General features: G+C 40.2%; 1 long non-coding RNA gene across 1 annotated transcript in view; it reads left to right on the forward strand.

The window, feature by feature from the left end:
* LOC130704822 (uncharacterized) overlaps positions 1 to 26,490 on the forward strand; it is a 49,562-nt gene that overhangs the window by 12,513 nt on the left and 10,559 nt on the right. The window contains exon 3 of the long non-coding RNA XR_009005305.1: positions 7,798 to 7,872. This is a non-coding gene — a long non-coding RNA (uncharacterized LOC130704822). The remainder of the gene's footprint in view (positions 1 to 7,797; positions 7,873 to 26,490) is intronic.

Below are 26,490 nucleotides of genomic sequence, written 5' to 3' on the forward strand. Positions count from 1 at the left end.
TTTGCATTCCCACACAGAATCTTGCCATTTGTAGAATCTAGAGTCATTTTCAAATTAATTTAATAAAACCATCATCCCTTAGCCACACATTTTCTTGTATTTTAAAGCAGCAGTTGCCAAGCACTATACTTATTTATATTTATACATACGTTTACTGCCAAAGAAGTCTAGACATCTTGGCTAAAAACCTTTTTTTAAAAAATAGATCTTTATTGGAGTATAATTGCTTCACAATACTGTGTTAGTTTCTGTTGTACAGCAGAGCGAATCAGCCATATGCATACACATGTCCCCATATCCCCTCCCGCTTGAGCCTCCCTCCCACCCTCCCTATCCCACTCCTCTAGGTCATTGCAAAGCACCAAGCTGATCTCCCTGTGCTATACTGCTGCTTCCCACCAGCCAACTATTTTATATGTGTATATATGTCCGTGCTACTCTCACAGGTGGAGTTAAATTGTTACAACTCAGAGCCCGCAAAACATATCAGCATAGTAAGATCTCTGTGCAACAAAGCTTCCTTTGACAATTCCTGTATTGACTTTATTAGTGCATTGTATAGTACATGTTTCTGAATTCTATGTTATAATCTGTGATAACAGAATTTAGTTGTTAGATATAGTGAGATAATTAATAGCTCTATTCACCTGAATTCAGTGGAGGTAGACCATGTTTGTATATGAGAAAGCTCAGTGTTGTAAGGGCGCTAATTCCCCCAAATTAATCTATTAATTGACGTTTTACTTGGAATCTCACTGAACAGGATTTTTCAGTGAACCTAAAACATGTAGTATAAAATGTATTTGGAAGAATGGAAAAAACGATCCAAAACCATTGGAGAAAGAATAAAAAAGAAGGAAACCTTTCTCTTACCTGGTATCAATACTTATTACAAGGTATAGTAATTAAATGGTGAAACCTAATAGCTTAATGGTTAAACTTTCCAAAGTAGTTCTTTCGTTTGAGTCATGTCTCAGGGGCTGTAAGGAGTAGAAAGAGACGTATGGGGGTTAGAGAATGTGGATAGAGCAGGAAAGATTTAGAGGCAGTGGATAGTTGAGCTGTCTGTTACCTTTCCCCTTATTCTTGGCATTAGTTCTCAGATGTATAAGAAGAACCAAGCTTGTCCATACCAAGGAGTGGTGTTGATACCAATTAGATTTGCTGTGACTTGGGAGGAGTAGGGGAAACTCCCTCTATTTCCTCCATTAGTTATGATTCTTGATTTTGAATCAATAAAGATGTCCTTGGACACATCCTTAGGCTGCTACTCCCTTTATCACTGTCTGTAGAAGATGAACCTGATTTGGCATCATAGATTTTTTTTTTCCCCCCCTAGAGGGAGCCCCGCCCCCCGAAGTACTCTGGGAGCTAAAGCACCAGCTGTGCTCTTCTGTACCAACATCAGCAGCAGCTCTACCAGGTCTAGTGTTTGAATTGGGCTGACAATTCTGATGATGATGTGTTGAGCAGAATGCAATCCAGCTTGTTCCTGCACAATTTTATTGGCTTTGCAAGTTTTAAAACTCATAAAAGATGTTTTGTCAGTAAAAGAAACCAACCTACGGGGAACAGATAATTATGTAATAAGGCATCACTTCCCATGATCTAATCACCATAACCTGTTTTAACTGTTACAGATTATAATATCAATAAAGCCTTGGTCATTTATTATGTTTTTCACATCTTCTCCTTTCAGTAAAGATGTTAGAAAAGGTCAGAGCTGCTGTCAGATCCCAGCGATAAAGAGCAAGGTGGTGCTTTGGAAAATGGCAGTCCTTGCAGCGTTAAGGGCTATAAACTTTTTAAATTGAATGGTAAAAGTTTATCACTAATAAAGAAACTCTTTTAGGTGATTTTAATGCTATTTGGTCGTTTGAAATATTTCACAGATGGAAACAGATGGTAAGGTCATGAAATGAGTGAGTATTCAGCATCATAAAATGCAAACGCATTTTCTCCACATTAGAGATCTAGCAGTTTAGTCACGATAACATTCTAGGTCATTATCTAGTTTCTACGGAGATCAGGTACTTTAACTTGGCTCTTGAAAATAGGGAAGGGGTTGAGAACAGCCAACAGATCTCCTTTTGGTAAAATAAATATATATTTATATTTATTATAAATATATATTTCTTATTCTCTCCTTCAAATGACCTTGACCGATTTCTTTCTTGTGATGAGTAAGGTACACTTCACCAGAGATGAGAGTGGACATTCATTATTAGCAAAAGGTAATTTTCATAAGAGGATCAATTCTAAGAAGACAAATGTTTAGATTGCAAATTCCTTGAGGGCAGATTCTTGGTCTTTCCTTTCGAGTCATTCATTCATTCATTCATTCATTCATCCAACAAATAATTAGTGAATACCTACTATGTGCCAGGCATTTCTGTAGACACTTAGAATAGGGGGAAAAGTCTCTTTCTTTATGGAACTTAAATGGGAGTAGGATAAGCCAGGCAAAAACAATAAATAAAATAGATAAGTAAATCAGTATGTTATTTTAAGTAAAATCGTATATTTGAAAGTGAAAAGTGCAATAGGAAGAAGAAAAGCAAAGCAGGCTAGATGCAATCAAGGATGAGTGCTGAGGTGAGGAGTGAGGCCCCCTAGGAATAATCCCTGTTAATATGTATCTTGTGGATCTTTATTTGACGATGCATACACATACATATGTTGGTATTTTAAACAATGATAGATTCTTGATGAATACACAGCATTATCACTTCCTTTCACTTGTCATGAAAATTCTCCATGTCAACGACTGTTTTTCTAAAATGTAAAGAAATGAACATGGTAGTTAGGGAGGTCCTCCCAGAGAAGGCGGTATTTGATCAGTGACTTGAAGGGGATGAACAATAGACATACATACCTGGGTGAAGAGAATTCCAGGGAGAAGGAAGAGCCAGTGCAAGGACATGGAGGTGGAGGTGGAGGTGGGCGTGTGCCTGGCATGGTTGAGGGTCAGCAGGGAGGCCAGGATGGTTGTAGAGGTGTGAACGAACGGGAGAGAAGGAGAGGGAAGCCGAGAGCTGATGGGCAGGTGGTCCTGGATCATTGAGGATGCGGAAAGCCATTGCCAGGGCTTTGGATTTTACTTTGAGGGAAATAGGGTGCCTTGGAGGGTTTTAAATGGGGAAATGACATGACATCACTTATGATTAAAAAGGAACTCTCTCAAAAAGATACCTGCAACCTCATGTTCATCACAGCATTATTTACAACAGCTAAAACGTGGAAACAACCTAAGTGTCCATGGATGGATGAATGGATAAAGAAGATGTGATATATAGAAAAGAAGGGAATCCTGACATTTGCAACAACATGGATGGACTTTGAGGGTATTGTGCTAAGTGACATAAATTAGACAGAGAAAGACCAGTACCGTATGATCTCATTTATATGTGGAATATAGAAAACCGAAAGTATGGAAACAGAGAGCAGATTGGTGGTTGCCAGTGGCGGGGGTTGTGGGGGGGAATGGATGAAGGTGGTCAAAAGGTCAAAAGGTACAAACTTCCAGTCATAAGGTAAATAAGTTCTTCAGATGTATAATGTACGGCATGGTGACTGTAGTTAACAATATATTGTATATTTGTTAAGAGAGTAGCTCTTAAAAGTTCTCATTGAAAGGAAAAAAAGTGGTAACTGAGTGAGGTAATGGATGTTAACTAAACTTGTGCTAATCATTTTCCAATATATACACACATCAAGTCATTATGCTGTATACCCAAAACTAATACACCGTTATATGCCAATTATATTTTAATAAAACTTGAAAAAAAAGGAATCCCCTGGAAGCTGTTTGAAAATATCAATACATTGTTAGTAGGTAAAGGCTGAAGCAGAAAGACCAACTAGGAAGCTATTGCAGCAATCTTGGAGAAATGAGGGTGTTTGGACTAGGTTGGGTGCTGGAGATGGTGAATGTAGAGCCAACAGGATTTCCTGCAAATTATGTGTGGACTCTGATAGAAAGGAGACAGGGATAGCTCCAGGGTTTTGACCTGAGCAATGGAAGGATGGAGCTGCCGTTTCCTGAGATGAGAGAGTGGCTTCATTTCCTTTTTGGACAAGATGAGTTTGAGATGTCTTTAGTCATCCAAGCAGAGATGCCAAGTAGGCAGCTGGATATTTGGCAGAGTCTAAAATTTGAGAGAGAGTTCTGGACTCTCACAGGAATTTGGAAGTTATTGATATATATAGTATTTAAATCTGAGTATCATATGATATATGGTATTTAAAGCTGTGAGACTGGATGAGATCACTAATGGCGTGAGTGTAGATAAAGAAGACGTCTCAGAATTGAATTTGTGACTAGCTCAGTAAAACTTGAGTTGATGAACAAAATGAATGAGTCATGATAGTGATTAGTATACTTCTCCACAAAATAACTCAGATAAAGAGCACTAAATATGTCATTTATGAAAGCAGCAACATGGAGTTATTTATAACTTGAAGTATGCCTTCTTCTGGGTCCAGGATGGAAGTGGGGACCAGATGAAGAAGGTCACAGTGAGAGGAGAGAGTAGTCACAACTGTGTCATGTGTGGTCACTCAATCATTTAGTCATTCATTTCAACAGTTACATTTTAATTGCCTAGTATGTGCCAGGCATTAATCGCTTCTATTAGGTGTTTAGCGTGTTTTGTCACCCAGCATCAGTTTCTTCTTTCTGAGCACCCCAATTTCCCTGCAGGCATTCCTTCTCCCAGGTGTGTGCAGTCCTGCCGGGGCAGTAAACCTGGACGCCAGGTCCACATTGGTGCTGCCAGGAGACCAGGCACGTGACCTGAGCTTGGCCAGTTGGACTGTTCATACCAGGGTTTTGGCTTTTCAGCAAGGAAAGAAGAAATGGTTAATGCACATGGGCCAAGAGAATATAATTCAAGTCACAAATGCAAGCTACATGTATAATTTAAAATTTTCTAATAGTTACTAAAAATAAGTTAAAAGGAACAGGTTAAATGAATTTTAATTATATATTTTATTTGACCCATTATATCCCAAATATCATCATTTCAACATGTAATTATTATAAAAATTATTCACAAAGTGTTTTATTTTTCTGGCGCTAATTCTTTGAAATCTGGTGTGTATGGTACACCTACAGCACAGCTCTTTTCAGACAAGCCACATTTCAATGCGCAGTTGCCACGTGTGGCAGCGTTACTGTGTTATATTGAAAAGTGCACGGCTGAGTTCATTCATTTCCGCAGCAGCTCCCGGATCAAACGGTACCTTCTACGAGCGTCATAACAGCAGGTTCTGCTTCCGGATCCTTCAGAGCTTCCTCAGTTGTTGCAAAGTCCTCTACAAGGAGTCCAGCCTCCCGAGAGGAGTGAGTCAGTGAGTCTTTTGCTTAGGTTGCTAGAGTGATCTCCCGTTACTTGCGTTCAAAGGATCTTCACTGCTACATTCCTTTTCCAGCAGAAAAAATAAGAGGGATTGCGCTGGATCAAGACCTTTTCACAGTTCTAATCTCAAGGGTGGAGTCAAAAAGTAGACTAAACCTTCGGAAAGAATAGCATGGGTCTGCATGTGCTCAGATGAAAAAAATCTCCAAAATAGAGCTTTGAGTGAAAAAACAGAGGTGTATAAAATGTGTATAGTATGGTTTTATTTGTATATTTTTTCAAAATCACATACGTATGTATGTTTGTGGGCACATATATACAGCTTCTAAATGGAAAGGAAAAAACCTGCTGAATAGTGGCGACCTTTAGAAGACGTGCGTAGGCGATGGGCAACGGGAGTGTTATGGGCTGAATTGTGTCCCTTCCCCAAATTCACACGTTGAAGCCCTAATTCCCCTCCACCCCCCGCGCCTCAGAATGCAGCTATGTTTGGAGATGGGAGGGGGGTCTTTGCAGGGGTAATTAAACTAAAATGAGGTTATTCAAGTGGACCCTAATCCAGTATGACTGGTGTCCTTGTAAGAAGAGGAAATTTGGACAAAGAAACATACAAAGAGGACAATGTGAAGGCAAGAAGAGGACCGTCTGCAAGCCAAGGAGAGAGGCCTGAAACAGATCCTTCTCTCACGGCCCTCAGAAGAAATCAACCTGAAACTCAGACTTCCGGTTTCTCCAGAGCTGTGAGAAAATAAATGCCTGTTGTTTAAGCCACCTAGTCTGTGATACTTTGTCGTGGCAACCCTAGCAAAATACAAGGAGTAATTGAATAGAGAGGCAGGCTTTTACCTGTCATTGTAAAGGTTTCTCTTCTAATTTTTTTTTATTATGTGTACTTCTATTTAAAGCGCAAAAAGTGAAAATGTTAAAAATGAGGACTCAGAGTCCTCCCTTATCTTCATTTATGCCTCTTCTTTCTTTCAACACATTCCCTCCCTGGAATTTTGTCACATGTGAAGGGATCTGAAAGGGATAAGAGAGACCCTGATAGCTGCAGAGCTAGGAAGATAGAACGAACTCATGACCTAATTCCTCCTTGTTCGATCTGAATGTTGATTTCCTGACCTTTTTGTTTAATTGTGGGAAGGCTGTGATGTTTATTAGAATGACTATGGGATCATCTTTGTTTTATTTCAGTCTCTGTTCTTTTGTCCAGTTCATTTTTACACTGTTAGGAAGTTCCCGATCTGGAACTATGTACGTTATGGCTCTTTGGTTGCAAGCAACAGAAAGTGTATCTTATAGTTGTAAGCAGAAAAATAATTCATCCAAAGAAAATAAGGAATCTAACAGGTTCCAAGGGAAAGTTGTGGAATCAGGTTTTGAAAAGGACCAGGAGTTAAGAAGGTTTCTGGGGCTAGGGGAATCGTGGTCAGAATTGGTGAGCTCTTTCTTTAGGATGCCACCAGTGAACTTCATCAGCCCACATTTGCTCTTCTTTTTTTTTCAGAATCATTTCCTTCAAGCTTCCATGCTCAAAGGAAAAAGTATCTAATAAGCTTGTGTTGGGTCATAGACCCATCCTTATTCAGGGAAGGCAGGATATTGCTATTTCTCTCATACTCTCTGCAGCAGAGAAGAGGTGCTCACTGCAAAGCAGACTCAATATGCTTTTGCCAGAAGGGCATCCTAAGTAGCAAAAACAGCATGAGATTTCTCTTGGATGATAATTGATTTGTTTAGTCGACAATGTAAAAATTATTTGACCACTGGCAGTGTTCTCTAGGAAGATCTTTCATATATTATAATCTCCCAAGGGGCAGATGTATAGTTCTCTTGTATGGCATCCAAGATGATAAGTGATTAATAGGTGCCTAGAGTCATAATGCAAAATACATTTCATTCCATTTTGCCTGGGAAGCTTTCTTTTCACTTGTAGGAGTCCCTTCGCTAGGTTTTGCTTCTTGCTATAAAATTGGTTTCTTTTTTCAATGCAGTGCTCGCTGTGTTGGCCAAGTCTTACTTTATTCCTCAGGCAGTTGAAAAACCTAACACCCCCATCAGTGGGAGAAAAAAGGTAGACTTTTAGAGTCTTTTCCTTTCATCGATGTATTTACAGACCCAGTTAGTACAATATAGTTATAATGCAAATTTTAGAAACAAATTTCTTAAAGTTTAGAATTAAGTTGTTCAAAGGTACACGTAGTTATTCTATTAACTCCGATAGTATATTACATTGATGAGGGGTGGTTATGGAATCGCTCTTTTATTTCTACCTAATGAAAATAGGAAATTAAAGTGTTGAAATTTGGGTCTGTATTTTAATCACATTCCTCCTCAAAAGCGACTTGGGTTGAGATTTTATAATGCCATAGAAAGAATATGAGCTCCCGGAATCCTGCAGACCTGTGTATCCTTGTAAAATCTGTTGTAATTCCAGGTGTGAAAGATGTATCCAATGAGAACTGCTGTGTGCAGACCTCCTGGCTGAGAGTGTGTCAAGCATTCAAGAAACGTAAGTTCCCTTCCATTCCTGCCTTCTTTTTGAATGACTATGCCAGGCAGAGGAGACAGAGGCAAGATTGCTGTGAGCGAGGACTTAAACTGAGACTTGAATTCAAATCTGGAATCTGCCACATGCTAGCTATGTGGCTGCAGGCAAGGGACTTAATTTCTCAGAGCCTTGGTTTCTTCATCTAGAAAACAGGACAAAAAAAACCGATTTCTTACTGTGATTGTTAGGCTCCGTTGAGGTACTTGATGTGCCTATTCCCTGCACGTAGAGAGTACGCAATAAACTGTAACTACTATTATTGACAACTAACATATTTACGTGACTGACTCATTTCTACTCATGACAGCAAATACTCTATAATACATTTAAAGCAGCTTAATGATGTGTTTGTTTAATCTGTCTAGAGGATTTGGTTCATATGAATACAATAGTTGTGATCTGAAACCACAGCAAATCATATAACCCCCAGTTTCCTAAAATGTTTCTAGAGTATACCCCTGCCATAAGATGTAATAAAATGAGTCATTAGGAAAATGTTTTGTGTTCAAACAGGATTGGGAAATTTTTGATTCACAACATTCAAAGTACTGTCTTTATTGCAGGACTTTTCAGAGCCTTTAACATACAAGCATCCATTGTGACTTTCCAGAGGAAAATCATATAGGCAGAGTTTTCTAACTTTTTTGACCAATGGACACATTATCATGGGGTCAGGGCTATTCAGAAAACACTGCAAAGTGATGACATAGCTCTTTTACCATCCACTTGTCAAGCGGCACAGGAAGTGATCACAGCAAACAATCCAACTTGCCCAGAGCAGCCATGGTGAACTGTGAATTTAATCTGGTTGCTCTTGAAAGCTGGACTTTTTTTTTTTCCCCCAAATTGACTTGCAGTCTGTGAGGGAGAAACAAATTGCCTCCCCACTGTTCACACTTATGCTCGGTCTGTAAATGTTAGGAAATACCATAAAAAGAAATTTTAATTCCTGTAGCAATAAATATGCAAATACACATTTTCTCCAAATATGGCTAGGGCATCGTTCCCCCTCTTTCACCACCTCAGAGGCCCTAAACAGGTTTGAATCTGTTGACAAAGCTTTTTCCAGCCAGCTAGCTGACTTTTTCTTTTGTGTGCTAGCAATCTGTTAACCATATTCCCAGGGAATTTGGATGGAGAGCAAGTGTGCTCTCTTCTCCTCCCTCTCCTCCCTCTCCCCTCCCCTCACCCCCCCTCCTCCTCCTTCTTTCTTTGTCTCTCTGTCTCTCTGTCTCTGTCTCTCTCTAATTCTTTCTCTTCCCCCTCCCATACTTCTTCCCTCTCTCCATCCTTCCTTCCCTGCTCCCTCTTTCTCTCCTTTTCCCTATTTCTTATTTCTTGGAAGTCTTGCCGCTGGATGGACACATTGAAACTCATTTAATTACCGGCATGCCAAGCACAGAACTGAGTCAGTCTCATTCTGTGCCATTGACATGTGTAACCCACAGTTTAACCCTTTGTTCCCAGCCTACCACTGACCTCACAGGAGTTTTGCCTGAAGAAGATTGAAGTCCTGTTTTTTTATGTATGAAGTGTTCTGGTTTTCTCCAGACTTCTGTGTCCAAGTGAATCTCAGGCAAAAAACGTTCTATACATCCACCAGCATTTAGAAGTGCAGTGATGTTTCCATCCAAAGCTGAAGTTGGAGATAGAACAGGAAAAAAAAAACCTTGGGGAGGAGAGTCAAACCGATTGCTCACAGCTTGCACTTCAGGTCCAAGAGGACCGTGTTCTAAGGTTTGCACGATGCAACTTGGGCAAGGTTTCCTTTAGTGTCTTGTACACTCATTATATTAAATGATAATGTGCACATTTTCAGAATCCTAATGGTGATGGGTATTACGGTAAGATACAGTCTTATCTTTGCACTTACAGGAATAATTTGAGCTTCACAAAATTGACACAGAGTTGGGTTGCAATGTAGACAAGGTAGATGACGGAAAAAAGCAAATCTGAACGATGGTGTTAAATCTTCTCCATATTGCCTACCTGTGCACTTCCAGGCCTAGGAGAACAGTTGACACATAGTGAGTGCTCAGTAGCTGTGTGTTTAAGGATCAAATAGATATGTTCAGAGAGGTTGCTTCAGCTCTGAACACTTGACCCGGGTATTTATGTATGGAGTTGCGTGTCATGGCTACGTTACACCATGACTCAGTAATATAGTGTGATAGTTAACAATGGCCTTGGAGTCAGAGAGCCTTGAGAGGTGAGCCCAGGGTCGGCTCTGTCTCATCTGTGCAAGTTACTGAGTTCTTCTAAGCCTGACTCTCCTCATCTCCACAGTGGAGACAGTGAGAGCTACAAAAGATTTCACGCAATGATTGGTGAAGACAGTGTATGTGAAATACCTTTGCATAGTACCTGGCAGGTAGTAAGCGTTCAATAAATATTAATATTATGACTATAAACTGTGTATCAAATGGGTTCAAACTGGATCAATCCCAGGTAGAGTAGTACGTAGCAGGATGCTCTGCAATGTAAATTTTGTATAAAAATTGTAAGTACAGGCATTGAGTGCAAAATGAAAATGTGGCTCTGTATTACGTTGTCAGTAAATCCCTGCCTGCCACCCTCGCGCCCGCCAGCATGGCGATAGTTCGTAGCGTGTCTCACAGAGTGCCTTATAAATAATTATTTCAGGGTGTTGCTTTGGGTCAATGGTTCTTAACCAGGGACAGTTGTGTCCCCTGCCCCTCCCCCCGCCCCCTGGAGCACTCAACAATTATTTGGAGTCATTTCTGGTTGTCCCAGCTGTGGGTTTGGGGGTGGCCGGGTGCGCTACTGGCTTTTAGGGGGTAAAGGTCAAGGATGCTGCTGAACATCCTACCGTGCACAGGACAGCGCACAAGGAAGAATGGTCCCTAGAGCCGAAATGGAGAAAGCCCGCTTTGGGTTTTCAGTGTTAAAAATACGTGACTTTTTTCAGACTCGGTCAGAGTTAACCATTCTTGATGATAAGGGATTTATAAAATTATTTTCGGAGTCTGAAGAAGGGTTAAGTCAAGTGACCAGTTTGGCAGTGAGAACTGGGTAACAGGATCATTTCGGGGAGCCCTACACCTGTTACTCTTCCCGGAACGCGTTTGCCAGGCTGCGGGATCATGTCAGAGAATTGGCAGTCTGATGAAAATGCTTCGAGCGAATACCCTGCTTTGGAATGTTTTCAATGAGTCATTTTCAAAAATTCCAGTGCACTGATTGGTGACAAAGATCCTAATTGGCCTTATTTTTATTTCACTAAAAATAAGAAGAGCTCATCGCAGTTATGCAGAATTTTTTCATTAGATGGTAAAACAACCCTGTGAGGTAGGCAGAGAAAATTAATTCTGGGTAATAATAATAATAATAGTTATTATTTATTAAGTATGGGCACTGTTTTACATACTGAGCAAAATGAGGAACTTAGGGTCTGGAGTTGCAACACCTACTGGCTGTGTGAGTCTAGGCAGTGTATTTTTCTTTCTGCATTTTACGCTTTATTTAAAATGGGAACAGTCATGGTATCTGCTGAGGGGATTGTTGTGAGAATACAAAAGGATAAATCCTCCAAAACACTCAGCACAGTGACCAACAAACATGCGTCCAGTAAATGAGAGCTAATTATAATTGGAATAATCCTTCCAAAAACTGTGTGGAAGGGAGATATTTAAAGATGAGAACATTTAGAAATGAGAAAACACTGTCAGAAAGAACTGAAGTAAATTCTCACAAGTAGTGGGTAGCCAAATTGGGTTGAATTCTGAAGCCCACTTGGTAACCTAGTCCTAGAAGAGTGTCTGACATATATTAGGACACAACACACGCCTGCTGTATCGAGAAAGCTCTCCTAGACTGTTTCTTCCGTAATCCGCATTTTAAGCTGAGTTGGCCCTTTCATTGCATTTTCCCCTCTTTGCTGACATCACAAGAATGGGTTCTCAGGACAAGAATGGGTTCTCAGGTCACCAGTGTGTGCATTCGATTATTCACATAACATAAACGGCACATAATCGCATTGGGAAAATTGCCCAGGCAAAAACAGTAAAAAGTGTATCGATGTTTTCACCAAGAACTAATTCTCAGAGAAGACAGGTCGTCATGAGAAACCCATCTGCTCTGATCACGTTGCTGGGATGTTATTATTGTAGCTTTCTTCAGGCATTCACTAGAAAAGGCCTTGAGAGAGAAACAAATCTATAGGCTGCCCAGCAAAATTAGGGAAAGATCCTAGTGTGTGCATGTGTGTTCACTGTGGGTATGTGTGTGTGAGTGTGTGTATCTGTGTCACAGACCGGAAGCAACCTTCACTGTGCAATTACGCTGTCAGATGCAATGGCATTTGGCAAGCTTGACATTGGAATTGCCTTCGAGTTGAACCCCTCCCGATGATATTTAATTGCGTGGCTCTGGAGTCAGCACCGAGTCTAGTTTGAAACGGATGGTGTGATGGGTGGGGTGCTTTTTCCTGGCTTGACAGGACTGGGGTGTAAACAGTAGCTGATGAGCACGGCCTTCCCTGCAGCCGTGAGGACTTTCTGGTGGAACCTCCCTGGACGCTTAAGGGTCAGTGATCACAGCGCCACTGGGCTGGGAAAGCACTGGACTCAGGACCATGCAGACCTTAGTTTCCTTCATTGCTACCCTTTTTTACCATTTGATTTTTCTGGCTTATTTTTTGGCCCAGTCATCTGATGATGGGTGAATCCAGGGACGCCAAACACCAGAAATGACTCTAGTTGTTAACCTCGTCATGTCCACACCTTGCCAAGAACTCTGCTGCATCATCTGATATGATTGCCTGATGCAGGGGACAGCGTGGGGCCCACCTCAATGAGCATTCTTGGCACTTCCTAAGACCAAATATATTTCTCCTGTTCATTCTGTTTTTAAATACTTTAGATCTCTCTGATATTGATTCCTTGGAGACCTCATATTCTATAAACATGTATCTGTCTGCCCTTTGAAGGAGTAGTTCCTTTTCTTTTCTTTTTTCTTTCTGGCCGTACCGCATGGCTTGAGGGATCTTAGTTCTCTGACCAGGGATCAAACCCGTGCCCCCTGCAGTGGAAGTGTGGAGCCCCTAACCACTGGAGCACCAGGGAAGTCCCCTAGTAGTTCCTTTTCTAAGAATCTATTCTACAGACTTTTTTCCCCCCAAAATAGTAGGGTAAACCATAAGGACATCCATGTCATTATTTGTAACTCATTTGTTCATTCCATACATATTTTTTGAGTATTTGCTACGTTCAAGACTTCCGGGATCAGCTATAAACACATATTTAAATTTGTTTTTCTTTCCTCATAGAGGTTATGTTCCTGTTGGGAAAGATGATAAGCAGAACACATAATTAAAATAGATAATATTAAATTATGACAAGGGAATGGGAGATTTGCAGAGGGTGTATGTGTAATTTCAAATGTGGTTGAAGGAAAGGCCTTCCTGAGGATTGAGATTTGAGTAAAGACCAGAAGGAGGTGAGGAAGGGGCTCAGGCGGACATCTCGGGGCAGAGTGATCGAGGCAGAGGAGACAGCAAGTGCAGAGTCCCTGAGGTAGGACAGTGCCTGGCATGTTCAAGGAACAGCGGAGAGGCCTGGGTGGCTGGAACAGAGGTGAGTGAGGTCAGAGAAGTGACAGGTGTGGCAGCGGGAACAGAGAGCACAGGGACTGGTTGGCCATTGGGATGACCTTAGCTTTTACTTGAGTGACGCAGGAGAGAAGGCGATGGTTCTGAGTGGAGGAGTGACATGATCTGACTTGTGTTTAATTTTTATTTATTTATTTTTTTAAATTAATTTTTATTGGAGTATAATTGCTTTACAATATTGTGTTAGCTTCTACTGCACAGCAAAATGAGTCAGCCATACATGTACATATATCCCCTCCCTTTTGGATTTCCCTCCCGTTTAGGACACCACACTGCATTAAGTAGAATTCCCTGTGCTATACAGTATGTTCCCCCCAGTTGTCTATTTTATACACAGTATCAATAGTGTTTACGTGTCAATCCCAATCTCCCAATTCCTCCCACCCCACCCCTTTCCCCCTTGGTATCCATACATTTGTTCACTACCTCTGTGTCTCTATTTCTGCTTTGCATATAAGGTCATCAATACCATTTTTCTAGATTCCACGTATATGCGTTAATATACGGTATTTGTTTTTCTCTTTCTGGCTTACTTCACTCTGTATGACACTCTCTAGGTCCATCCATGTCTCTACAAATGATCCAGTTTTGTTGCTTTTTATGGCTGAGTAATATTCCATTGTATATATGTACCACATCTTCTTTATCCATTCCTCTGTTGATGGACATTTAGGTTGCTTCCATGTCCTGGCTATTGTAAATAGTGCAGCTATGAACATTGGGGTGCATGTCTGACTTGTGTTTTAATCAGATCACTCTGGCTGCTGAGTGGGGACTAGACTGCTTGGAGGCAAGGGCCACAGCTGAGCGACCAGTGAGGGGCCATTGTAAACATCCAGCAGAGACAGAATGGCAGCTTAGACCAGGATAGAAGAAGTGGAGATGGAGAGAAATGGCCAGAACTGGATATACCTGTAGGTAGAGACGACAGGATTTATAAAGTACCTATATGTCTATCAGGAGAGTAATTTTTAAAAAATTACAGCATACCCATTCAATAAAATAATGAGATTAGAGCTATAAGAATATTTCTGTGTTTTATAGTTGCCTGAAAACACCAAGATGAACAGCAATAGGATAGTATATTTCCTGGGTTGTAAAAGTGAATATATGTACACAAATATGCTATTTCCGTTTTTTAAAAAATCTGAATGCGGCACATTTTAACAGTGGTTTCCTCTGAGTTGGTTAGTTGAAGCTGGGTTGTGAACTTTTACCTTCGTTAATTTTTGCAGGTTTTTTTGTTTTTGTTTTTTTGTAAGCAGCATTCATTGCCTTTCATTGTTTTTTTTTAATAAAAGGAAAAGGGGAATATATTCACCCTCTAAAAGCTTATAAAGACATTTTTATAAAGACCTTAACAAACCCCGTGCCCCCTAAAGCAGGCATATATTTTCAGAAGGGTCATTACCAAGGTTTGGTTCAACATTTGGTTTACTGTTGCCAATTGTAAAATGTTTGGAGGGAACGTAATCTGTTATCTCCGTATCTGATCCAAGATTTTCCTCTTCTCTGAGGCTACTGAGAACAAAATTGGGTGTTGTTGATTTGTAATCAGAGTCTAGTCCTTCAAGGAGCAAGTCCTAATAACTTCAGCTAACGGCAGTCAGAATGGAGATGGAAGACTGAAATACTTTCAGGAACTTGGCACTGCTCTTCAATTCAGAAATGGCTCTTCCAGTGTATGTTGGAGACCATGTGAAATGAAACTGCAGTTTTTCAGGTGTATTTAAGTCTTCACATTTACATGTTCCATCTTCCAAGGATTTGTGGAGGTCCCCATAATAGCACTACCAATAGATTAATGAAATGTAACTAAGAATAGATGGTGGTGTAGAAGACTAAATAACCTCACCTATTGTGATCAAATCTGTAAAATCTTGCCCCCATCAAGAAGATAGGCCTTTGCTTATAGAGAGAGTTTTATGATTTTAGGGAACTCTGTAACATCCAACTGCAAATCTGGGCTCTATATTTGGCTTTTTCTGAATGTGAAATTGACAAAAATAGCTACAATCCCTACTATATGTAGTTCTTAAATAGTCAAAGATAATCCGTACAATGGAAGCTGTCATATTTTTCAGGAGTAGCAACAGTAACCTTATAATTATTTGCTAACTTTGAGTCCACTCTGACTGAATCATTTTTAAAAATATATGAAATCAGATGTTCTAGAGGCTGTCACAAAATGCCACCAGTCTAAATTTTCTTTTGCTTAAGGGCACTAGTGACAGGGCACGGTGCAACATATGGGTTTCTTTGAGTTTGAAGTCTGCTGTCAGCAAGGATAGGCTGCCTGTATATTTGCTGCATCAGACTGGAAACAACTGAATTACAAAGAACATCGTTCTCTGGTCGCACCTTCCATTGAAATGGTGACTGTTCACATGAGTTAGTGCCAAAAAAACATTAATTGCATTGGTGTTCCCCAGTGTGAGTGGTACCAGGACACAAAAGAGTCTAGATCAGTGGTTCTCAATCTAGTATGATTTTCACCACCTGGGAACACATGGCAATGTGTGGAGACATTTTTGTTTGTCACAATTTGGGGAGGGTGTATTAACTGGAGTCTAATCGCTAGAGAGCATGGATGCTGCTGACCGTCCTACAATGCACAGGACAGACACCCCCACAACAAAGAGGGACATCCTTCCCCAAGTGTCTGTAGTGCTGATGTTGAGCAACTTTGGCTTAGAGTGAACTTGGGCAGCTTCTTAATCTTTTCGATCCTTAATTTATCATGTGTACCTGAGATGCCAATAATAATACCTATTCATATAGCTAACTCAAGATCAAATAAAATAACGTATGGTGTATCTGTCAGCTTGGGCTGCTGTAACAAAAATACCATAGACTGGGTGGCTTAAACAACATTTCTGGGGGCTGGAAGTCTAAGAGCAGAGTGCTGATGTGGTCAGATTTTGGTCAAGGCTTTCTTCTTGAGTTGTAGATGCCCACCCTCCCTCTGTGTGTTCACATAGCCTTTCCTAGGTGTGTGTACATGGCTGGGGGGTAGGGGGTGAGGAGAGAGAACACAAGTTCTCTGGTGTCTCTTCTTATGAGGGCACTAATCCCATCATGAGGGCTCCATCCCCATGACCTCATCTAACTCTAATTACCTCCCAAAGTCCAAACACCATCACACTGGGGATTAAGGCTTTTCTGTGTTCTGAATATTTGTGTCCTTACACGGGTTCGAGCCCTGGTCCAGGAAGATCCCACATGCCATGCCGTGGAGCAACTAAGCCGTGTGCCACAACTACTGAGCCAGTGCTCTAGAGCCCGCGAGCCACAACTACTGAGCCCGTGAGCCACAACTACTGAAGCTTGTGCACCTAGAGCCCATGCTCCGCAACAAGAGAAGGCGCCGCAATGAGAAGCAAGCACACCACGACAAAGAGTAGCCCCCAGTCGCCGCAACTAGAGAACGCCTGTGTGCAGCAACAAAGACCCAAAGAAGCCAAAAATAAATAATGATAAATAAAATAAATATTTAAAAAATCTAAAAAATAAAATAAAATCCATATGTTGAAATCCTAACCCCCAAAGGTGATGGTATTAGTAGGTGGGGCCTTTCAGAAGTGATTAGGTCCTGAGGGTGGAGCCCTCATGAGTGGGATTAGTGCTCTTATAAAAGAGATCCCACAGAGCTTCCCAGCCCCTTCCACCAGGTGAAGGTGCCAGCTGTGAACCAGCAAGAGGGCCTCACCAGAGAATGGACCATGATGGTGCCTTAATCTTGCACTTCAGCCTCCAGAACTGGGAGCAGTAAATTTCCATTGTTTATACGCCACTCAGTCTGTGGCTTTTTGTTACAGCAGCCTGAAAGGACTAAGACAGCCTTAAACATATGAATTTGGGGAGGAGGGCACAGACATTTTGTCCATAGCATATTGGAAATCTACACAGATGATGATGATGGTTGTAGATCTCATAATTGTTGTTATTTAATAACCATGCAGAGGTATAATGAGAACACTTCACAGTAGGTAGAGAAGGATTGCAGGGGTCTGTTGAATATAACCTCTACAATCTGAACATCATCAAGTTGTGTATGTCTATATGTTGGCCAAGAGGAAAAAGCAATGTTTCAGTCTCTTAATTATAAGACAAATACCCATTCCTCAGAGAGCTTCTCTCTGGTATTGAATTAAAGGAGTTAGGGTTCTGAGACAGTAGTTTAAAAATTTTATGGATGGAGACACATTTTCCTGATTTATTTACCAAAACTTGAGACTGATGTTTTTTCTCTTTTCTAAATGCTAACTTATGGCCTAGCATTGGTTTTCCAAGTCACATATAGCTCTTGTTTGGATATTTCTGGTCTCTTTGTAAAAACAGTAATACAACAGATAGTTATTGGGTATCTGCTAAAGTCTTTATATTCCATGCTGGGTCAGGAATACAAGGATGAATGATAGTCCCTGCTTACAAGGCAGGTTCACTTATGAAAATATTTCACGATAAGGTATTTCAAATGCCATGGCAGGAACCAGGAATGATCTGTGAGAATTTAAAAGAGCCAAAGGCAGACGAGAACAGTGCATCGGGGAACCACACCTGGGGAGTGTAAATGGGCCCTAAGCTAGGGCATCCCCTCTCCTGAGTGAGGAGCCCTCACAACATGTGATCAACTGGATTTTAGAATCATTATGGACTGGTAAGTGTTACGTGCCCTTCATTCTCCACTTTTTGAATGGAAACATCTATTGCAATTATTTTGTCCCTGCCTATAAAAAGTGTGGATGTTTTCCAAAGAATTAAGGGATGCTTCTACCCCTTAGCAGGGGAATGGCGTGATCTCATTTGCATTTTTCAAAGATGCCTCTGATTTCTCTGTGGAAAAATGCACTGTAGGTGGGCAAGAATAAAAGCACTGAGAATTAGAAGATTATCACTCTAAGCCATGTGAGAAATGATGGTGGTTTGAATTATAGGATAGCAGTAGAGATGGAGAGAAGCAGAAGGATTTTGAATACATATTTATAGATCTTTGAGGTGAGTGATAGAAAGGAATCAAGAATGACTCAAATGTAAAGCTTGAGCTGGTATGTGAATGGAAGTTTCATTTAATAAAGTGATAAAGTCTGGGGAGAAAACCACCTTGAGAGTACACGTCATGTGGGACGCAGTGAGGGCCGGAAACAGAAATTCTGCATTCGATATACGAAGTGTAAGATGGTAGTTGGATGTCAGGTAGGCAATTGGGATGTATGGCTGTATTTGGAGTTCAGAGGAGTGACTTGGGCAAGAGATCAATATTTGAAAGTCGTATCCTATAGATAATATTTAGGGATATGCATTGGATGAGATGTTTCTGGCTAGAAAGCTGAAGAAGAGGGTTGATGATGAATTCTTGGGGCACTGCCATGTTTGGAGGTCAGGTGGAGGAGGAGAAGCCAGAGATGTAGCAAGAAAACAGAAGTGAAGAAAGGAGATTTAGGAAGGATGGAGTGGGCCCACTGGGTCAGTTACGCTGAAGTGTGGAGAAGGTCCAGTGGCTTTCGCAACATGGGAAACATCAGTGAACATGACAAAACAGTCTCTGTGGAGTCTTAGATCTGGAACCCAGATGCACATCATTTGAAGAGAAAATGAAGGAAAGTTTACTTAGAAATGAATAGTCTTCTTTTGTCATTCTTCGGTGCTCTAGACTTTCTTATATCAGTCATGTTTGACACTTATGGATTTGAGACACTTATAATAAATAAATAAGAACAAACAAAAACAGTATGATTTCATTTAAATTAATCAAAAAATTTTTCAGCTGATTTCATATATACAGGAACCACACTAGTAAATATCTTTAGTTTAATTCTTTAATTTTTTAAAACAAATATATAGAGAGCATTCCTTACACAGGTTGCATAGTAGGTGCTTGATGTTACAGAGGTGAAAAAGACACATAGTTTCCCTGTCTTCCTGGAACTTACATTCTATTGGGCAAGACAAAAAGAAAGAAAGAAGTAAATAAATGACTTCATAAGTTGGGTAAGCACCTTGGAGGAAACACACATGGTGCATGGATAGTGAATAATGGGTGTGTTTTGAATTTAGGTGAGTTGATTACGGAAAGACTCTCTGAGGAGCTGAGACTTGAATGATGCAAAGTCCACCATGCTGGTCGCTGGCGTAGAACAGTGCAACAAAGGATAGCCCAGCAGTGCAAAGAGTCTGGCAAACACCCCAAGTGAGAGAGAGCTACCATGTTTGAGAAGTGTCATGACACACGGGGACAGGCATAGGACTGGGCCAGAGAAGTAGGCAGGGCCACATCAGGAGGGGACTTACTGACTCATCTGAATATCTTTCCAAAGTTGCCTTAACAACTATTTCCTTTAAAAAATGTTTGGCTGAGTAACATAAGAATCAGAAAGAAGTATTTCCTAGTACTGTATTTTTAGACAGCATTTAAGCAATTTGTATAAAAAAATCTGAAACACATGCCTACTTTAGGCCCAAGATTCCATTTCTAGGAATTTAAGCTAAGGAAATAATTTTCCACATGCACAAATATATATATATAAGAATGTTCACTTACATTTCTAAAACTCCGTAAATTCTGTGCTTAAAACTAGTAGATTTTATCTCATGTAATTTATACCTTAAAAGAGCTGATTTTTTTATAGAAAGGAATGCCTGATGTAGCAAAATATTAAATATAATCTAATGTTCATCAATATGAATTGGTTAATACACTCTGGTCCATTCAGACACTCCCATTATACAGCCATAACAATCACTGATACAGTTATTTATTGACATGGAAGAAAATCCATGATATTTAGTAGTAAGTAAAGTCAACAAAAGGTAAATATAATTTTATTTTTATTTAAATTAGAAAGATAAATATATCCTGTAGATATACATATAAAACAGATTATGAATAGTTATTTTTCCTGAGTGTTGAGATTATGGGTAATTTTCACTCATTTCTTTATACTTTCCTTTGTTATCTGTTTTTTTTTTTTTTTTAATGAGCATGAAGTACTTTGTGCTTAGAAACACACTAAAGTTATTACTATGTTTAAACAAAACAAACTTTAACAGCAACAGAAAAAGACCTTTTCAGGAGGTAAGTGCCAGAGTTGAAGGACATCTTTAGAGACCACTGAATAGAGCCCGCACCTCATTTCAGAAGAAACGAGTGTTAGCATTAACATCTACTGTGATGACCACCTGTTTTGGAAAACAGGCCAGATGGCGTTTATCTTCCCTCTCTGATGTGCTTTAAGAAGGTATTATTGGACCTTGTAGAAGCTTCTCGGTAGCAACAATTACAGAACATCTTTGCAGCTAGGTCATTGCAGTTATCTTCTAGCAAAGGTGCAAGATATTTAAAAATTTTCTCTTTGTCTCATGATTTGTCCTGGCGATACAGAATACATTTGTCCAGAGGAGTTCATGTTTATATCCTCTCGTTTTTCTTGGGTTGGATGCTTTCAGTTTTGCAACCACGCCCTCCCGCATTTGAGTAGCTGACCATGCGGGGGACAGAACACGATTAACCTACAGTCTTCACAGGTGGGTCTTGTGATTATACATGTCCACAGGCGATTTAGCTACATGGTCGAAGGCACAACTAGGATAGATTAGTAAAGAAAACGCATTGCAAGCTGAATAGCATTTCCAAAATTTCTACGAGACCAGTGTACTGAACGTGCATCACATGTTCACACTTTTAACTGGCCGAACTCGAGTAATCGTTTTTGTTTTTATAGCAAAAAAGTCGGAAGACCTCAGTCTAATACCCATTACCTTCCATTTTTATTGTAAATTAAAAAAACCAAACCCAAGCCAATGCAAATTAGTAGTCCTTTTTGTTCAGTGTTTCATCTTCTCTGCACAGATTATTTTTATTGTGGATTTTCCATGCTACCGATTTTCTGAATACGGGACTCTTAGAGGAGCAAAATGACTCAAATTAGACATGGTTTAATTGGTGACAATTCAACAAATATGTTTTGAACACCTCTTGAAGTGCATGCTTTGCAAATCCTGGAATTCGGTGTGGCATATAGGAAAGGATTAAGCATTAATTTCCAGTTCACCTTTTTAAAAAGTTTCATGAATTTTCTTAAATGTTTGGGTATCTCAATACAGTGGATTCACATCTTAGTTGGGGTGCCTGTTCTGAAGTCTACACCTAAGGTGAAAATCATGTTTTGTAGGGCCCAGGATCCCACAAATCTACCCATGGAGTGGAACATGGGCTTTCTCTCAGGGACCCCTGGTCTCATTGGTTCTGCTTTAATTTCTCCCTTTTTCTAATCTAAAGAAGTATTTTCTACTCTAAGGGGTAAGGAAGCAGTGCTTTTATTCATCATTTATTTCCCCAAGTCTGTGACTCACTGTTCAACTTGCATTTAAAACATAATAAAGCCTATTCAGTCATATTGTTCCCCACAAAGGATTAATAATAATTTTCAGTTGGAACGAAAAAGGTGTGTTACCACAACTATATGAAATTAAACTTATAACTAGTAAGATATTTGTTACTTCAGTCTTTATCAAACCATTTCAAAGTTCTATTTTTAATCCAGGTCATACAACAGACATATATAATATAGTATAGTATCACATGTACGTAATACATAATAAATGATTATACCTGTATTAAACACGTGCTCAAAATGTTTTAACTGAAAGAAGTGCGTGGATTTCTTTTTTCATGTGAGTTGGGCTTGGCAACCAGTGATGTAGTAATTACATTTGGAGGAGAGTCAAGATATAAAATGAAAATTCTTGTAGGGTAGAGAAAACAGGGTTTAGTATTTCTAAAATATTTTCTAGCCTCTCACACAGTATCTGCCCTTGAAGGATTTACAAACTCTAGGCAATGCGCAGTCCCCCACTGGCTTGCCCATTTCATAGCCTGAGCCAACAGAGGGGTGCCACATTGCCTGGCCCTGCCCTTCTCCTGCGTGCCCCTCCCATCATTGCTTTGCTCAGGCAGGTCACACCACCTGGACTGTCTCCCTCGTTACACACTGCCCTGCCATATTTCTCAAGACCCTCCTTGATCCAGCCTCACCTACAAAGACCTCCTTGACCATTTCTTTTGGAAGTGAGATTCTGCCTCCTTTGAAATTCCAAAGCAGTGGCTCCTGGACTGGGGCACGTCTGGATGTCTCATGGTGATCTGGTAGCTCTTTAAAAATATGGTTTCCTGGCTTTTCCCCCAGAGTCTGATTTAGTAGATTCAGGGAGGGGGGCGACTTCAGGCATTGCTTGGGAATCTGTATTTCTAGAAACTCTCCAGTTGATTCCAATGGTCAGGCATGCTCAGGAATCAACAGCATCCCAGAGTTCTTGCTCATTGGATATTTAGCACAGGCCCCTTGGTGATGTTCATTATCTTTTTAGAAATTATCTCATCTTCCTAATTTGACTGTAAATAACTCAGAGTCAGGGGTTATTGTTGTTGTTGTTTTACCGTAGTAGGTAATCAAGAAATCATTTATTCATTATAAAATAAGGATTGATAGAGGGATGGGTCTTAAAGTACCAAACTCTTTTTCGGATGACTCTATGAGACATTGTGAGATACTAATGAAATTAATGGAGTCCTAAGGAAAAAGTAGGTAACGGTAATAATTGAATCATTTGCATGCCACTAGGTAGGTTTTAATTTTTACTCTTGAATTTTTATTTTAAAAAACCCACGATGTTCTGAAATTCCTCCATGTGTTTCTTCCAATCAAAGTAAATGATCTTTTAAAAACTTCAACTATTTCTATAAATTTCTCTCAAGTTATCTCTAACCAAATAACATTCAAAGGATTTTATTTTTAATGAGTGGAGCTGTGAATCGGAAAACAAATATGCAGAAACCTATTAACAGGCCAGTAAATTAGAATAAAAAGAAAGAAATTTTCTACTACCAAAAGAGAGCTCTAATTTACATGCAAATGTGTGGAGGAAAAAACAGCGGTAGGCTGGAATTTATTTTTCGTGAATAGCAGATCTACACAAGAGACAAGAGGTTACAAACTGATGGCCTCTCAAACCCACTTCTGGTTAGAACTGCAATGAAATGGGCCAGTATCCTTAAGAATGAACTCTTTTAGTAATAATCTTGCCACATGAGAAAACTTATTAATTCGTCTAATTAGCATTAGTATGTAAATTATTCATTAGCACAACTATCAAATAAAGTTAGAATTTCTAGATTCAGGAACTGTCCACGCTTCTGTCTTTTATAGTGTGAGAGATGCCATATTTTTGAAGAATAGCAACAACTTGGCATAGGAAGGTAAGGGCATTGAATGTTATAAATCTGCTCTTAGCAAACAACTAAGATACATGTTTAGTTATTTTGGCATTCATAGCAGGCTAGGCCTATTGACGACTTAGTTGTGATTTTAAAAAGTTTCCCTAGTGCAGTAGTAATAAACTGGTGGTTTTGATATTTGTTAATCAGGGATTTTTTGTCTCCTAAATGGGACTCTACTCGCCATCTCCTCCCCACAACCCCCCAAAAGCCAAGACCCAGTATTTGTTATGGCAACCAAATAATGTCACGTGGATGGAACCAAAAGATTTCTCATTTGCACTCTTCCTCAGTTTGGCGTCATTCCTTCCTCCTTATCCATCGATGACTTTACATTCCTCTGTCAGTGTAGTAAGAAGCACTTTGGGCAGGCAGTATTTATGAAAGCCTGCAACAGCTAAGGAATCAGAACCTGACCCAGGAAGAGTTTTCACTGAAAATCACTTGCTCCAAAGCAGGTTAACTGCTCATGGCAGGGAAAGTTGTAGCCCCAAACCATTTCCAACCTGATTATCTCAAACTAACAAATCAATTTGTTTTAGTTCTTGGAAAAACAAAATACTTATTTGGACAAAAGAAGCTTGAGAATTTATATATATATGTAAATTATGTATATAATGTATTATATATAATATATATAATATACAATGTATATATAAACATCGAAAGGGCTGTTACGCTTTCTGCATGTTTTATGTAGGTAATATATGTGCATATATATACATATGATATATACATGCCATATGCATTATATGCATTAAGTTCTTTTTTTTTTATTGGAGTATAGTTGCTTTACATTATAGGCATTAAGTTCTTTGTCCAATATTTTTTTTTTTTAATTTTTTATTTATGGCTGTGTTGGGTCTTGGTTTCTGTGCGAGGGCCCTCTCCAGTTATGGCAAGTGGGGGCCACTCTTCATCGCGGTGCGCTGGCCTCTTCACTATCGCGGCCTCTCTTGTTGCGGAGCACAGGCTCCAGACGCGCAGGCTCAGCAGTTGTGGCTCACGGGCCCAGTTGCTCCGTGGCATGTGGGATCTTCCCAGACCAGGGCTCGAACCCGTGTCCCCTGCATTGGCAGGCAGATTCTCAACCACTGCGCCACCAGGGAAGCCCCTGTCCAATATTTTTAGTCCATGCAATTCTCCTACTCAGAACCCTTCATGGCATCTTATCTCTTTGACAATCAAATCCAAAGTCCCCACCATGGCCTGTAAGGCCAGAAAAGAGATTTTTTTTTTTTTGTTTAACATCTTTATTGGAGTATAATTGCTTTACAATGGTGTGTCAGTTTCTGCTTTATAACAAAGTGAATCAGTTATACATATACATATGTTCCCATATCTCTTCCCTCTTGCGTCTCCCTCCCTCCCACCCTCCCTATCCCACACCTCTAAGTGGTCACAAAGCACTGAGCTGATCTCCCTGTGCTATGCGGCTGCTTCCCACTAGCTATCTATTTTACGTTTGGTAGTGTATATATGTCCATGCCACTCTCTCACTTTGTCCCAGCTTACCCTTCCTCCTCCCCGTATCCTCAAGTCCATTCTCTAGTAGGTCTGCATCTTTATTCCCGTCTTGCCCCTAGGTTCTTCATGACCTTTTTTTTTTTTTTTAGATTCCATATATATGTGTTAGCATACGGTATTTGTTTCAGAAAAGAGATTTTACTCCTCATCTCTCAGATCCAATGTTCTACTCCAGCCGTTATTTGCCCTACTTCAGCCACAGTGGCCTTTTTTTCCCCTTTTCCTTTAACTCAACAAGCTTGTTCTTGACTTAGAATTTGCACTATTTGGTTTCTCTGCCTGGAGTGCTCTCCCTCCTGATCTTCCTATGGCTGGCTCTTTTCTTTTTTTAAAATCCAGCTCTTGGGAATTCTCTGGCAGCCCAGTGGTTAGGACTCCATGTTTCCATTGCAGGGGTCACAGGTTCAATCCCTGGTCGGGGAACTAAGATCCCACAAGCTGTGGCTTGGCCAAAAAAAAAAAAAAAAAAAAAAGAAAAATCCAGGTCTCACCTGAAATACTACCCCCTAGAGAGATCTTCACTGGTCTCTCTAAGGGAGCTACCCTGGCCCTCTCTAGCTTAGTGGTCCTCACGCCTGAGCACATGTCACCATCACCTGAAGAGCTTTTTAGAGCCTTCCCTATGCCCAGAGTTTCAGATTCCGGTGGTGTGGGGCGAGGCCCAAGAAGGAGCGTGTCTAAGAAGTTCCTTGGTGCTTCTGCAGCTGATCTGGAGCTCTCTCTTTGAGAACCACTGCTCTACCATGTTATCTGATTTTAATTCCCTGCACGACATATCACTATCTGATATTTTTCTTCTTTAGTTAAGTATTTATCTGTTGTTTGTCATCCCCACCAAAATGTAGGCTCTGTGAGTTAATTACTATGTCCCCAGAACCTAGAATGATGCCTAACATGTAATGGGCACTCCCTAAATACCTCCCTAAAATACCTGACTCATTCATTCAGCAAACATTTTGCTACCCATTCTATGCCAGGTGCTGGGTGAGGAGCCAGGGGGACTAAGATTAATAAGCATGGTCCTTTCTCTGAAGAACTCATAAACCGTTGAGGAATACCACCCCACAACAAACACACAATCTCTAATATAACGTGATAATTGCTGTAACAAACCCATTGTCATCTGACAACACAAACGATCCTGGTTTCA

Source organism: Balaenoptera acutorostrata, chromosome 15 (genome assembly GCF_949987535.1).
Source record: "Balaenoptera acutorostrata chromosome 15, mBalAcu1.1, whole genome shotgun sequence".
In the NCBI taxonomy this organism is placed as follows: domain Eukaryota; kingdom Metazoa; phylum Chordata; class Mammalia; order Artiodactyla; family Balaenopteridae; genus Balaenoptera; species Balaenoptera acutorostrata.